The 16446-nt window shown below is 45.1% G+C and overlaps 1 protein-coding gene across 2 annotated transcripts in view; it reads right to left on the bottom strand.

Annotated features, from left to right (window-relative positions):
• Positions 1-16446, bottom strand: part of ANTXR1 (ANTXR cell adhesion molecule 1) — a 120798-nt gene that overhangs the window by 12028 nt on the left and 92324 nt on the right. The gene's annotated exons all lie outside the window — the stretch shown is intronic.

Genomic DNA, 16446 nt, shown 5'->3' with positions numbered 1-16446 from the left:
TCTGTCTCACACAGGACTGTAATTTTTCATCTGGAGGTTGAATAACAAAGTCTACCGGGTATGAGGAAAGGATTAAAAATCAAATGAAAAATGAAACATTACTTTGGCAGTGATAACTGGAACAACTAATCAAGGGCAGCGGTAAACATCCCTCTGGAGAGGAAAGAAGAGCCTGCAGGATCTATTCTTCTATAAAGCAGTGATCTGGGGAAGACCTGTCTGAATGCAATTTGTCTTTGGGCAGAGAAGACAGGATATGTATGAGGACAGGATCTTCCACTATGTGCACAGAAGAACACAACTCAGTGGGACTTTGTGTGCTGTGTGACTCGAGAATTGCCTGTGCAGGGTAGCACTAATGGCTCAAGAAAACAGGAACTACTGTCTGTTGAATACTGTCCTACCAGTATTTAGTGAGAAACAATTTGCCATCCCTGCAATCCCTGTTTGATGGATTTTCCTGGGCTTCCTAGGCAAATCTGTGCCTGTCGAGGTAAAAGGCATATAATTGTAATTCTGCAATGAGATATGACTGGGACACTCCCCTTTATGAGCTGGCTACTGTTTAATTCATAAACAGGGGTTCAGCAGCTCGAGAGTCAGCTCTGGACTTTGTTTTTACAGTAACAAGCAGTCTGCTTTGCAGTAGTCCTGCAAGCTGATGATCAAATCACTGGGCTTTTGGCTTCAAAGCTGTTAGTTCCAGGAAAAAGAGCTGATGTTTAGGTTAACTTTTCCATGGCTATTAGCAGAAAACCACACTGCAATAATATGTGCAGAAAGGTTATAATTTTGTTCTCAAGCCCTGCAGCCTGTCAACAGAAACCTGTTAGCATAGATTTAATGATGGGTTAAACAACAGTTCCTTATCTGCACCCATACATTTTTGAGTCTGCAGAAAGAAGAATCATCAAGTGGCAACAAAGAAAGAGGTGTGTAAAGTCACCCAGAGGTCTTGCTTTTAAAGCATAGGAAAGCAGTTATATCTCCTGCTTTCTGTTCTTAGTTTCAGAGGGTTTCTACTCATGACACCATGAAACAGCATGGCGTAAAATCAGACAACTACCTTAAATCTTATAAGCTCTAAAATAGACTCCTAATTCAAAATAAAGGAGCATCCAGGGGACTTCCTAGGATGATAAGTCTTGCTCCTGTGCTTTGTGATGGCCAAAGCTGATTATTAATACATAGTACTGATCGTCTTGGCTACTCTGTAATGAAACAGACTTCTTGACTTTCATTGTGACTTGCTGGAGGTTTGTGTGGCAGAATTTGCTTGCAAGTATCCACTTATGAACAAGTAATTACGGCTTTTAGGGTGTTTTCTTTGGATTTGTGAACTCCAAGCAAAGTCCCCCACTAACCGCTACATTCTTTCTCTGTTTTTTGATATCACTCTAATAATGCAGACTTAAGTTAAAAACAGTATCCCTATGTGCCAGCTACACTTAATAGGCTTTACAGTTCCTCATGAACCTGCTAACGGCCAAGTTTATTGCAAGTGCATAATGGCTGATGATCAGCCTTTGGTGCTAACACAAATAAAGTGCCTTTGTGTTCCCCATGGTCCACCTGATCTCATTTTATGGCTCCTCCAAAATACCATTTATGTGTTTGGAATTTGTAGTTATATTTAAAAAATGGGCCAGAAGCAGGGCCTGCAGCAACCAGGAGCTGCATGTGTGTGTCAGCAATGGCTGACCAGCAGTGCTGTGCTTCACTCTGTCTGTCGTGTGACTCACTGATACGATGTGAGCCACTCTGCCAGCATGATGGTCCTACACCCATTGTGCCTTCATCTTCACAAAATCACAGAATTGTCTAGGTTGGAAGAGACCTCAAGATCATCAAGTCCAACCTCTGACCTAACACTAACAAGTCCTCCACTAAACCTTATCACTAAGTTCAACATCTAAACGTCTTTTAAAGACCTCCAGGGATGGTGACTCCACCACTTCCCTGGCCAGCCCATTCCAATGCCTCACAACCCTCTCAGTAAAGAAGTTCTTCCTAATATCCAACCTAAAACACCTCCTCGGTGGCCACCCCACCTTGTTAACCTGACACTGAATGCTCTTTTTGTTCTTTGTGCAGCCACATTTGCCTAGGGTCCTGCAAGTACCACATGCTCTCACATCCAAGATGAAAGCCTGAGCAGGCAAAAGCAAGGATTGAATTAAGCTGCAGTTTAAGTCATCTCTTTCTGTGCCTTGGATTACAGGGAAAGCATCTGCTGTTGGTGCTTTTGTTTCTGGGTAGATTTGCATGCCAAGCAAGTCCCTGAGGGTCCTTGGATGGCTGAGGTAAGACCTAGGGTTTCCCTCACAAGTTCTCAATAAAGATGGTCCCAGACACAGTCCAGATTTTTCAGCTGCTCATTTTTAGGAATTTATTGCAATCCCACAGATACCAATGACCTTACATTCCCTTAAGGATAAGGAGGATAAGTCCAGCACTCTGTTGGCAGCTGCATGGGGGAAACATGACATTCAGTCAGTGAAGAAACACACATGGCAGAGGGGGCTTCTGGACATCTGACTCAAGGTGATTCTCTCTGTATCAGAATACTCCCCTTCCTCTTATAGGAATTTCACTTTCTATGTTTCTATTCATGTTCTTGGAGCCTAAACACCTACTGAACATACGTGCAATGTTTTCTCTGAGAATATACAAGCCTAGACACTTTTCTACATCTGGCATCCAGGTCCCCCAATTCCCCCACAGCACAGCATTGTCATAATTCTGCTGCTCCAGTAAGGGTTTTATTCCAACAGTTAATTCATTCACCCCACAGCTGCAGAACTACTCATTCCATGCAGAGGAAAGTTTGAACTATGCTGTTCCATTGGCTTGTTTTGCCTTCTGCTTTTTAAAACAAACTAGGAACCCCTTTTGTTTCTCATCTCATTAAATGGGAAGGCTGCCCTTTCTATGAGCCCTGCAGAGGAATATTCTCCACATAGAGAGCCTGCCCAGTCCCTCACTGCTCTAGAAAGCTCAAGTCAGCACTGAATTGGGGGTAATTCCTTGCCTCAATTCAAATCACACTTTAAAACAAAGCTCGGTAAGTGTGACAGTTTCAGTGCTGCACTAAAAGCCCGACCAACCCTATTTCATACGCAGTTTCTCAGAGAAGCAAAATGCAGTTGTGAGTTTAGGGGTAGGAAGGGTGGGAGTGGATGAGAACCTGAAGCACTCAGGCACCAACCTTCATATTGAGAAGAAGTGGTCCCGAGCTAGAGGGAGAAACCCACGCCACCACCTGTATGCCTGCACCCAGTCAGCTGTCCTCTGGCAAACATATTCACACACCTCTATAATGTCAAGGAGCAAGCTCCCAGGTTATGTGGCAGCATTGTCCCTCTCTTTGTAGTTTAGATTTCATTTCCTTCCATTTCAGCACTTTGTAGGGTGAGAAACGATTAGTTATTTCCAAGAGAGGTCTTTAAAAGTGCACAGCTTTCTCCAGAAGCCAGGAAAAGTCATGGAAAGGTGGCTTCATTTTCTAAGAGTCTGAATTTGCCAGAGATAAGAAGAGACTTACATTCCTCAAGTAGCAGAGCAGCCAGTGCTAATCTCTGTGGAACACCCAATTATATGAAGCAGATTAAAATGTTTTCAATTTTTTCTAAAGCTTACTAATGGTGAGAAGAACGAAATTTTACTGTAAAGAGGTAATTATTCAGGCTGCTTTTTGTCTTCCTCTGCAATTTTTCAAACATGACAATGTGTGCCCAGTCAGCAAGGAGTGCACAGGAGCGCTTGCCCATGAACTCATGGTTTGCTGAAACAGATAAACTCATGGCATAGGTACCAAAGAGAATGTGTGGATAGACTTGGCAAAGCTAACTCCTGATTCCTGCTAGTTTCTTGTGACACCTGAGTGTGCAAAATAAAAACGGGTCCTGGCACACCATGCAAAAAAGACTGTCATACTATCTGAGCACCATATAGATCTAAAATGTGTAAACTTGACCCTCCAAACTGGGGGGAAGTTTCGATCTGCCAGAGGGTAGGAAGACCCTGCAGAGGGACCTGGACAGGATGGGTCAATGGGCAGAGGCCAATGGGATGAGGTTCAACATGGCTAAGTGCCAGGTCCTGCACTTTGGCCACAACCACCCCAAGCAGTGCTACAGGCTTAGGGCAGAGTGGCTGGAAACTGTGCAGAGGAAAATGATCTGAGGGTGTCAGTCGATGCTCACCTGAACATGAGCTGGAAGTTTGCCCAGGTGGCCAAGAAGGCCAATGGCATCCTGGCTTGTATCAGGAATAGCGCAGCCAGCAGGACCAGGGAGGTGATCGTCCCCCTGTACTCTTATCTGGTGAGGCCGCACCTCAAGTGCTGGGTTCAGTTTTGGGCCCCTCACTACAAGAAGGACATCAAGGCCCTGGAGCATGTCCATAAAAGGGCTATGAAGCTGGTGAAGGGCCTGGAACACAAGTCCTGCGAGGAGCAGCTGAGGGCTCAGGTGAAGTAAGGAAATGCCCTAAAGTAACACCAGGGGAGGTTTAGATTGGCTATCAAGAAGAATTTCTTCACAGAGAGGGTGGTCAAATATTGGAATATGCTGCCCAGGGTCATGGTGGAATTGCTATCTCTGGAGGTATTTCAGAGACGTAGATGTAGATGTGGCACTTAGGGACAAATTATGCATCAAAAGTTGGTCTTGATCTTAATGGCCTTTTCCAACCTAAATGATTCTGTGATTCTATGAAGGTGATTAAGCAGCTTGGCTGAGATCAGCATGTGTGTCAGTGCAGAGAGTAGCTCCAGGCTCCCAGCAGTGCCCCAAACTGGGAGCTCCCAGATGCTTTATGAGAACTGCCCACAGACCTCCAGCTCAACTGCACATCTTAGAGCTATAATTATAATAGCAGGGTACAAATCAAAGGGGCTATCCATCTTAAGATGGCTTAAGACTCTTGGAGCAATGGCTCAGGGGCTGGTGCCAACGCAGAAATCTTGGGTTTTTCGACCATGGGGCACTTTACTCAGCACCTGGCCTGATGGCTGCAGACGGGTCCCTATCTTTTAGGGGAAAAAGGATCCTGAGTCAGGAGCTGGCAGGGCTCATTGAGAGGGCTTTAAACTAGGTAAGAAGGGGGATGGGGCTGAAGCAAGGATTGTTGGAGCTGTGCCAGGGGAAACAATAGCAAGGCCGGGGGATAAAGTAATAGCCCAGCTGAAGTGCATCTACACCAATGCACGCAGCATGGGTAACAAACAGGAGGAGCTGGAAGCCATCGTGCAGCAGGCAGGCTACGACTTGGTCGCCATCACGGAGACGTGGTGGGACCAGTCTCATGAGAGTGCTGCAATGCCTGGCTATAAGCTCTTCAGAAGGGACAGGCAGCACAGAAGGGGTGGTGGTGTGGCTCTCTATATTAGAGAGTCTTTCGATATTGTAGAACTCGAGGCTGGGAATGACAAGGTCGAATCCTTTGGGTTAGGCTCAGCAGGGACAACAAGGCTAGTGTCCTCGTCGGGGTCTGCTATAGACCGCCGAACCAGGATGAGGAGAGGGATGAGGAGTTCTACAGGCAACTGACAGAAGTTGCGAAATCTTCAGCGCTTGCACTCATGGGGGACTTCAACTTCCCTGACATATCCTGGAAGCACAACACAGCCCAGAGAAAGCAGTCTAGGAGGTTTCTGGAGAGCGTGGAAGATAGCTTCCTGACGCAGCTGGTTAGTGAACCTACCAGGGGTGGCGCCCCGCTAGACCTTCTCTTCACAAACAGAGAAGGACTGGTGGAGGATGTGATTGTCGGGAGCTGTCTTGGACAGAGTGACCACGAAATGGTGGAGTTCATTATTCTTGGCGGGGCCAGGAAGGGGACCAGTAAAACCGCTGTATTGGACTTTTGGAGGGCTGACTTTTAGCTGCTCAGGACACTGGTTGGTAGAGTCCCTTGGGAGGCGGTTCTGAAGGGCAGAGGGGTCCAGGAAGGCTGGGAGCTCTTCAAGAGGGAAATCTTAATGGTGCAGGAACGGTCTGTCCCCACGTGCCCAAAGACGAGCTGGCCGGGAAGAAGACCAGCCTGGCTCAACAGAGAATTGTGGCTTGAGCTTAGGAGAAAAAAGAGGGTTTATAATCTTTGGAAAAGTGGGCAGGCCACTAGGGAGGACTATAAGGATGTTGCGACGCTGTGCAGGGACAAAATTAGGAAGGCCAAAGCTCATCTGGAGCTCAATCTGGCTACTGCCGTTAAAGATAACAAAAAACTTTTTTATAAATACATCAACACAAAAAGGAGGACTAAGGAGAATCTCCATCCTTTACTGGATGCAGGGGAAAACTTAGTTACAAGAGATGAGGAAAAGGCGGAGGTGCTTAATGCCTTCTTTGCCTCAGTCTTTAGCGGCAATACCAGTTGTTCTCTGGATACCCAGTACCCTGAGCTGGTGGAAGGGGATGGGGAGCAGGATGTGGCCCTCACCATCCATGAAGAACTGGTTGGTGACCTGCTACGGCACTTGGATGTGTGCAAGTCGATGGGGCCGGATGGGATCCACCCAAGGGTACTGAGAGAACTGGCAGAGGAGCTGGCCAAGCCCCTATCCATCATTTATCAGCAGTCCCGGCTATCGGGGGAGGTCCCAGCTGACTGGCGGCTAGCAAATGTGACGCCCATCTACAAGAAGGGCCGGAGGGCAGACCCGGGGAACTACAGGCCTGTCAGTTTGACCTCAGTACCAGGGAAGCTCATGGAGCAGATCCTCTTGAGAGTCATCATGCGGCACTTGAAGGGCAAACAGGCAATCAGGCCCAGTCAGCATGGGTTTATGGAAGGCAGGTCCTGCTTGACGAACCTGATCTCCTTCTATGACAAAGTGACGCGCTGGGTGGACGAGGGAAAGGCTGTGGATGTGGTCTACCTTGACTTCAGTAAGGCTTTTGACTCCGTCTCCCACAGCATTCTCCTCAAGAAACTGGCTGCTCTTGGCTTGGACTGGCGCACGCTTCGTTGGGTTAGAAACTGGCTGGATAGCCGGGCCCAAAGAGTCGTGGTAAATGGAGTCAAGTCCAGTTGGAGGCCAGTCCTCTTTAATACCTTCATCAATGATCTGGACGAGGGCATTGAGTGCACCCTCAGTAAGTTTGCAGATGACACCAAGCTGTGCGCATGTGTTGATCTGCTCGAGGGTAGGAAGGCTCTGCAGGAGGATCTGGATAGATTGCACTGATGGGCTGAGGTCAACTGCATGAAGTTCATCAAGGCCAAGTGCCGGGTCCTGCACCTGGGGCGCAATAACCCCAAGAAGAGCTACAGGCTGGGAGATGAGTGGTTGGAGAGCTGCCAGGCAGAGAAGGACCTGGGAGTGATGGTGGACAGTCGGCTGAATATGAGCCAGCAGTGTGCTCAGGTGGCCAAGAAGGCCAACGGCATCCTGGCTTGCATACGAAACAGTGTGACCAGCAGGGCTAGGGAGGTGATCGTCCCCCTGTACTCGGCTCTGGTAAGGCCGCACCTCGAGTACTGTGTTCAGTTTTGGGCCCCTCGCTACAAGGACATGGAGGTGCTCAAAAGAGTCCAGAGAAGGGCGATGAAGCTGGTGAGGGGCCTGGAGAACAAGTCCTATGAGGAGCAGCTGAGGGAGCTGGGTTTGTTCAGCCTGGAGAAGAGGAGGCTCAGTGGCGACCTTATTGCTCTCTATAGGTACCTTAAAGTAGGCTGTAGCGAGGTGGGGGTTGGTCTATTCTCCCACGTGCCTGGTGACAGGACAAGGGGGAATGGGCTTAAGTTGTGCCAGGGGAGTTTTAGGTTGGATCTTAGGAAGAACTTCTTTACCGAAAGGGTTGTTAGACATTGGAACAGGCTGCCCAGGGAAGTGGTGGAGTCACCATCCCTGGAAGTCTTTAAAAGACGTTTAGATGTAGAGCTTAGGGATATGGTTTAGTAGGGACTGTTAGTGTTAGGTCAGAGGTTGGACTCGATGATCTTGAGGTCTCTTCCAACCTAGAAATTCTGTGATTCTGTGATTCTGTGATTCTGTGTGATTCTGTGCTCTCCTTTGTGGCACAGCTGTGTCTAGGTATGCTCCAGGCAAGCAGCGGCAGACGCATGCTCAAATGACTCTCACAAAACACAGTGGGACTTAACAAGCAGCACAGTCCTTTCTTGGCAGAATTGGGTCCTTCACAAGGAACAGTCATTTGGGATGAATGACTGATATAATCCAGAGCGGTCATCTGAATTCCTTAGGCTGCACAAAACATTCACAGTGAAGCCTGAAATCAAGTTAATCTGAGGTTTTGGCATTTCACTGTAATATAAAAACATTAGGGTGATCACAGGGCAGAGAGAGTTTTGTAAGCTTTTATTGAAAAACAGTGCTTTTCTGTAGGGAAGATTCATGCAATTTGGCTGTAAACTGGTCATATTTCATACACTGGCTGTTCTGCTTATATTAATTTTTTTTTTGGTTTTTTTTTTTTTTTTTTGGTCAGCACATGCATACAACACACACACACCCATTCTTCCTTTCATTGTCAAAAAGACCACTTATGATTGCTTTAATAGGGACATTTTCATGGATTTTCTAGCCTCATCCTCTTGTCTTAACTAACCACAATTTATACCAGAACCATATCACTGAGATCTAACAAGAGATGTGATTTGACTGGCAAACATGCAAATCTATACTAGTTCTGGAAAAAGCTCCTCTCTGCATATGTGTTAATTTAGGCAGAATATATCTTTACACATAATTACACATTATTTCATTGTATTTTTTTCCATATTTTACCTATGTTTACAAATTCACAAAATGAAATTGCAATTAATACTATACAATACAAATTTTAAAAATGATTTGCTCTCAGATTGAGATGTTCCTGGCCAAATCTGAGCTTGACACGCATTTTAATAATCTCCTCATAAATTCCTGACAGAATGTTGTTTTTCATGGAAATGCAACCAACACACTTAAGGCACACTCATTATTTGGATCCCACACTTAGTGAGCACTTTGCATAGACAAGCGCTCCTTTACTATAACAGTGATAAAGTTTTCTTTAAAATTATGTATTTTTATATCACCCTTATCTGTTGATGTTTAGAATGTAAAAATAACTTCATTAATGCTGACAAGAATGCAAACCTAGTCTCTTGAAAATGTGAGAAGACCACAGGAATCCCATGTGACTCTGACTTCCTTGCCTTATTGGAAACATCTGTGTCTATTGGTAACCTCGACCATTTCCAGGTTTGATTCCAAGAAAATAATTTCACAACCTTTTTGTGCATCTCAGGCTCTCTGGGAGCACTTCAATCAGGTCCTGAACATGCTTTTCTCTTCCTTTTGCTTTGGAAGAATGGATTCAGTGTAATAAGCCTTCTGTAAACCAGACCAGAGTTTGCTTCATGGTTTGTTCTTGCAAATGCAGATAGGCATGTGGCCAATTGTTCCAGACATAACAACATGTTGATCAGGACCAGTCACTGATAATTGCTGTAGATTTCATGTAGCTGTAGTGGTCATAGCCATGTAAGACACGCTATGGCCAAGCATCTTTCTGGCAGTCCTGCTTGAAGAAGTCTCAGCTCTCCATTGTCAAGGAACACTTAACCCTAACACCATGCCAGAGATGGTGATCCTACCAATCTGCAGGTAGCAAGGTGTGGCAGGAGAAGCTGGGCAGCCCCAAAAGCAAGGTGCATCGCCCAGGCAAAGCAACCTCAGTGGAAGACAGGCGCTCAGGAGCAGCACAGTACTTCAGCTGTCCTGCCTTCAGATCCAGCACATCCATCCCTCCTAGGGTTGGCATTTCCTGCACCAGCTTGGCACATCTAACACAAAGCTATACATTGAATGCAGTGCACCCCAGGCACCACCTGTGTTTTCTTAAGCTTGTATGCAGGTCAAGGTTAAAGACTGAACCTAAAGTCTTCCAAATTAGAAGGATCCCTTGATCAAGGCACAGTTTTGCCAGAGTTCATCTTTTACTGTGGCAACTGGTACAATTGGTAAAAATCCCCTAAGCTCCATTTTTAGGCAAACCCAGCTTTCTTACTGTGTACAGCACCTAATTATTTTGATGACTGTACCTTTTGCAGTGAAGAAACAGTCCTAGTATAAGGTATCCCATCCCTGATTAAAGGGTTCAGGGCATGAACAGAGAAAAGGTGGTGAGAAGGGATTGTATGAGGTCACATGGAGGAGAAAGAGGACTGGAATCTAAGCTTTCATCCTCATGTTATCCACTACAATGTATATACATTGCAAATTTATTAGTCACTACCCTTGAACCAACGTGTTGTTATAGACTTATGAGAACTTTGGGGCAGGGGACATCTTTCTTGGTCATTCTCTGTGGTACCTAGGAAGTTGTGTGGGCTACAGCAGATAAACAGTAACAATTAGTCAACACAGTGTTTGAAGCTGGAGCCATGTTCCATTCTACGTAAGCGATCTTTTTGAACAGCTCAGCTAATGTGCTGGCAGTGGATAAAGTAACTGATTATAGCAAGGGCTTGCTTATATATGAAAGTGATGTAACCCTGGGATTGAGTCCAATTCCTTTTCAGGCTCCAAAGCAAACAGAGATTCCTTTCAGTTACAACTTTTCATCTTCTAGCTTTACTTTTTTAAGTTGACCATTGGGTGAACTAAGGTGCCCATATGACAACATCAAGGATCTGAAATCTGGTTCCTTCTTTTCTGCAGGTAAGAGAAGGAAGGAAGTGCAAATTGCTTTCAAAATGTCTCCTTCTCATAGCTCTTAGGAATATCATATGATAAAAGGCTCCTAGCCGTTAATTTTCCCTGCAAAGGTTAGAATATTTATCTAACTTGAGAATGCACTATGTGGTGGGACTTTAAGCTCCTTTTGAGTCTGCTGGTTTCTCTAGGCTGTTTTGCTAATCACTGATTCTCTCATTTCTATGGTATGTCCATGCTGCAAAGACTGCTGTGGCTGGTAGTTCACATCTATCTGGCAGCATGGGCATGCTGCTAAGCACTCTGGAGTTATTTAGCACGTGTCCTGAAGTCTATGCTGTGTGGCTGCATAGTATGGCCAAAACTGAGCTAGTGAGCACAGTATGGCCAAAACTGTCTGACACTGCCTTGGGTGATTGCCAGGCAGACAAAACAGAGCACCCAGCCCAGCGTCCCTTGCCTAGCATCCCTGCAGAAAACCTGGGATGGAGTGATGGGTGGCCTGGTGTTCCGCAGAATGGCAGATTGCTCACACCATTCTCTGTGAGCAGCTGTCCTTGCAGAAAGAAATTACACAGAGGTAGCAAAGGAAATGGATTCAATCTGCACACATCCAGCTTTGTGCTGAGGGTGGATGCTTCAGCTGGTAGTGTGGTGAAGCACAGAATTGCATTTGGGAATCCCACGATACCCTCTTCATCCTTGTTTTAGAGTCATCCCTTAAAGGCACAAAACTTCTGCTTTTCATAGGCAGTTTGGGGTTGAAAGCCCTGTGATGCCAGGAAATTAGAGTTTTTCCATCCTTTTCAGAGCTTTTGCAATAATCATAATCCAGTTTTTGTTTGCAGAGACAACACTCTGTAAAAGGATGGCATAGCAATGAAGTTGGGCAGTCAGGAAAAAGCTGGAAAGTTGCAGCTGCCCTGCCTTGTGCTGCAATAACTCAAAGCCCTGTATATATCTGCCTGAAGCTTTCTGTCTTCTGCAGCTGTCAAAGCTGGGCTTGCACATGGCTCCAGTCTATCAGGGCTGAAGTTTCAAACCAGCTGTGCCTCCACTTTAAAATAACAAGACCAGCTTATAGTTGCAAGTAGCATCTGTCATTGGGCCCCCTTTACTGACAAGCTGGGTAGAGCACTCTTTACCTATACTTCCCAGTAAAACAGGCTCAAACCCAAATTTACCAGTGGACAGCTATGAAAACCTGCAGACTTGTAGCTATTTGCCCATGCTGAAGATTTCACAGTCTGCTGAGGACCAAGTCTATCCTTGCTGTGCCACCAGTCCACACTGCTTGGTCCAAGGGAGCTATTTGGAATCCCTTGGAGAGGCCACAGGAATTTACAGCTGAGTTCACCATTGCCAAAACAACTCTAACAGCTCTGCCCTGCTGCCTATTCAGTGTTGGCAAACTCTACACAAGAAACACATGGCTGAGGTAGCCTCTAGGTGTCTGTGTGTGAGCATGCAGGGCTGCCTGTGTGTGAACATCCTACAGGATCTCTGGCATGAAGAGCATCCAAACCTGTTGGATACAGCCACTTGGACTCGGTCTGCATGTTGAGTCAAGGAGGTGCCATATCTCAGATCATTGTGTCAACAAGCATTTTCATCACACTGGCTGTCAGCTGCCAGACATACCCTATGCTTGGCTGTATAGCTAGCATGGGACCAGGTGGATAAACATGCTGCTCAGTGACCCAGTACACAGAAGATGCACCCATCATAAAACTCAGGAGTGGTCCTGTCTTTATACAGTGAAGGATTGAAACGCTGTTGCTGCAGTTGTTGCTACAAGCCAAATAGATGCTAAGAACCATGTCACAGGCTGGATGAAGAAAATGACAAAGGGATTATTAAACATCCACTTCAGAGAAGAGGCTATGTTTGTAAGTGATACAGAGGCACTCTTAGTATTTGCATGGGCAGGAATTTCCTATCTTTACAGAGAAATGCAATAGTTCCTTTCTTTTCCTGATTGTCTGATAGACACTGGTTTGTAAAAAGATTTTCTATGGGATTGCTCCTTTTCCTTTTTTTTTTTTCCCCAAGGAAGGCAAACCATTCACACAACTCCAAGCTACCTTCCTTCAAGGCACTGACAGTTGTAGTTGACACTGGCAGATGATTCTGTGCTGCTGTCTCCATCAATTCATGTACTGACCTTCCCACTGCATTTCCAACCACACCAAAACAGTAATATGTTTTATGAGATAATATTTGATGTTTGCTGGCCAGGCAGTAGCCACTAGCCATAAGGTAGCCTGAATCATTGAGCCTTTGTATCATTGAGCTTGGACATGGACTTAAATTTGTCTTGGAAAAACAGTGGCCCTGAGAAGAATAGAGTGAGATTGGTTAGGATTAAATAGGTGTTAGACCCTCCTCATTTTGTGTGGTGCAAATTTAACAACTATTTTTGCAACCTTTTGCTATTTTTTCAACCTTTTGCTTTCCTTTTTGACTAATTTTTCTTCCAAAGCACAGTCGTGGTTGGGGTTATTCAGTTGAAAGCAATCACTTCCCAGTCTCTTGGACAGAAGTCTCTAGGTATCGTAAAACTAAAATGACCTTCTATGTCTACAAAACAAGAAGTTAGGTATGATAGCCAAAACCAGCACCCAAATGACAGCGAATATATATGGCAAGATGAGAGATGATTCAAAGATCTCAAAGCCAAACCCAGTGCTTGAAAGCTAGACTCTTCTCCCTGTTTTAGATCCAAAGTAAGGAAACAAACAAACAAGTAAAAATAATAATTAAAAAAAAAAAAAGCCCACATAATTACTGATGCTACCTAATTCTGTCATTTCAGCTGTGTAAATTACTGAATATCACGGCCATTTTGCCATTTTACTGTTTTCTAGTGGGTTCTCAGATTGCTTTTTCCTGCTCTGCTTGCGGTGACATCACCTGGCTGTTATGTCACTACTGCAAGGGAATAAACACTAACTGCTCACTGAAGTCTGAAAGTGATTAAAATCATCAAGATGCTCATGTATGTTTATTCAAAGAAGACCAACACTCAGGCACATAGTTTTGTTTACATGAGAGAAAAGGGCTGTCTAACCTCACAGAAAGCCAGATAAGCTCCTTATATCTACACATGGAAGTGCCCAAACATTTACAAGTCTTCCAGGAGTCATTTGAGAGAAACAGATATTTTTGCAGCTAGAGGCCTGGGTGCATTTTCAGCCACTTTCTCCTTCACACTAATTTACATTTGCACCCAAATCAGAGACCCTTTACAGCATAGCAGAATCGTAAAGAGCTTAATCTACTTTGAGTCTGGATCATGTAACACATATACTAGCTAATCCTGCTGCTACTTATGCTGACAGGACACAAAACTGCATGTCTAAGAGCGACATCACCAAAAGGGAGGGTGCCTGCTGTCCTATTTTGCTGCTAACTTTATCAGCTTCACTTAAACTGCTCTGGATTTTCCCTAGTATAAATGGAAGTGGCATAATTTTAACTCTTCAAGTAAAAGAAAAATTATTCATAGAAGTGGCATTCTTCAAACTATGATTTCTGTGGGAACATTGCACAAAAGTTGCCAGGCATTAGAGAAGTCTGTATTATAAACTTTCCTCTCAGAAATCAGTTTCACACTAAGTGAAGATACTTTAGCATATTTTCCCTTGAAGAAAGAAAATATTAATTACTTCAGCAACCTGGATGATGGAACGGAGTGCACCCTCAGCAAGTTTGCTGATGACACAAAGCTGGGAGGAGTGGCTGGTACCCCAGGGGGTTGTGCTGCCATTCAGAGGGACGACAGGCTGAAGGGTTGGGCCGAGAGGAGCCCCATGAAGATCGACAAGGGCAAATGCAGGGTCCTGCAGCTGGGGAGGAATAACCCCAAGCACTAGCACAGGCTGGGGGCTGACTTGCTGGAGAGCAGCTTTGCAGAGTGGGACCTAGCAATCCTGGTGGACAGTAGGCTGACTGGGAGGGAGGCAGCAATGTGCCCTTGTGGCCAAGAAGGCCAATAGGATTTTGGGGTGCATTCGGAAGAGTTACCAGCAGGTCAAGGGAGGTGATCCTCCCCCTCTACTCAGCACTGGTGAGGCCACACCTGGAGTATTGAGTCCAGTTCTGAGCTCCCCAGTACCAGAGGGACATGGAGCTGCTGGAGTGAGTCCAGAGGAGAGCTATGAAGATGATGAGAGGACTGGAGCACCTGTCATACAAGGAAGGACAGGCTGAGAAAACGTGGCCTGTTTAGCCTGGAAAAGAAAAGGCTGAGGGGAGACCTCTTTAATGTATATAAATATCTGAGGGGAGGGTGTCAAGAGGATTGAGCCGGTCTCTTTTCAGTTGTGCCCAGTGACAGGACAAGAGGCAATGGGTAGAAACTGAAGCACAGGACATTCCATCTGAGTATGAGGGGGTACTTCTTTACCGAGAGGGTGACAGAGCACTGGGACAGGCTGGCCAGAGAGGCTGTGGAGTCTCCTTCTCTGGAGACATTCCAAACCTGCCTGGATGCAATGTGCTCTAGGTGATCCTACAGGCAGGAGGGTTGGACTAGATCATTTTCAGAGGTCCCTTCCAATCTCAGCCATTCTGTGATTTCTGTGGTTACATTTTTTTATTCACAAAAGCTTACTGGTCTTGCATCCAATGGAAAACCTTGCAGGGAGACAAATGTTACAGGACTATGATTCTCCACCAAAAATTATTTTGTCGTTTCATGTCCAGTTGGATTGCCTGAAGCCTTCACAATGCTACCCAGTTACTTTTGCTTTGGTCCAACTATATTCCTGAAGCAACCCCAACCTCCTTTGTCCATTTATGTCAGAGGTATGTAAAATGACCAGGTGTGACATTAATGTACTAGGCATATTTCACCATGAGGGTGATCAAATTTTGGGCTCAGGGAGATACTGAATCTTGAACCTTGGAAACAGTAAAAATTGCATTGGGCACAGCCCTGGGCAAGTGACAATCTAAATTGTGAGGAGCTGGGGGATGTCTTATGGTTACCACAGGGATTTCCAGACCTGCTGTGCACCCTGAGCACATGTAGAGTTTGCGATGCTCAGGCTCTCCCTTCCCAGCCAAACTTCCCTGCAAGTCTGCAGAGTGTTTGGAGCTGACCACAGCACTGAGCACGTGCTGCCCACATTACTGCCCAGCCAGGTACCTCTAGAGATAGCTGGGGATATCTTCACACTGGAATGATTTCGGAAGCACACAGGAATTTCATTCCACTGAAAAGGGGGGAGATTAATACTGTGGAGATGAGAGGTATCTCTGTAGTACCTTGCAGTTGTAAAGAGTATCATCCCCATCAAATGACAGTAGTCCATTCTATTCAATGGCTTCTGTTTCCACCCAAAATCATGCATTAATATATAGAAATTTGCATGAGACCATTTTTTACTGGAAATATATGAGAACATTTCATTCGTCTCATGCAACAGTCCAATTATCCTTCTGCAGACATTGCTCTATAAAAGTGCCTATGAAGTTTAAATTTATGTAGAAATATATATAGATTTATGTCTTTTCAGAGTTTTACTCCAGAATTTAAGATATTAATGAATGAAAATATGCAGAAATATCCCTTACTATTTATTAGAATTTATTACACATCTAAAAGTAAGTCTGTACTGGGCCCTGAGACAGGTGTTTCTGTCATTGCACAAAGACAGTTTTTACACTTGAAAATGTATTGGTCTGAAACTGCATGAACTGCAAGTTACAAAGCTGATAAAATGTGACTGAATGTTTGTTTCTGAGCTGTCATGACTATCTGCCTCATCATG

The sequence above is a fragment of the Anas acuta genome, chromosome 27 (genome assembly GCF_963932015.1).
Source record: "Anas acuta chromosome 27, bAnaAcu1.1, whole genome shotgun sequence".
Taxonomy (NCBI): Eukaryota; Metazoa; Chordata; class Aves; order Anseriformes; family Anatidae; genus Anas; species Anas acuta.
The sequence above is the reverse complement of the archived record's forward strand: the minus strand, read 5'-3'. Positions and strand labels throughout refer to the sequence as shown.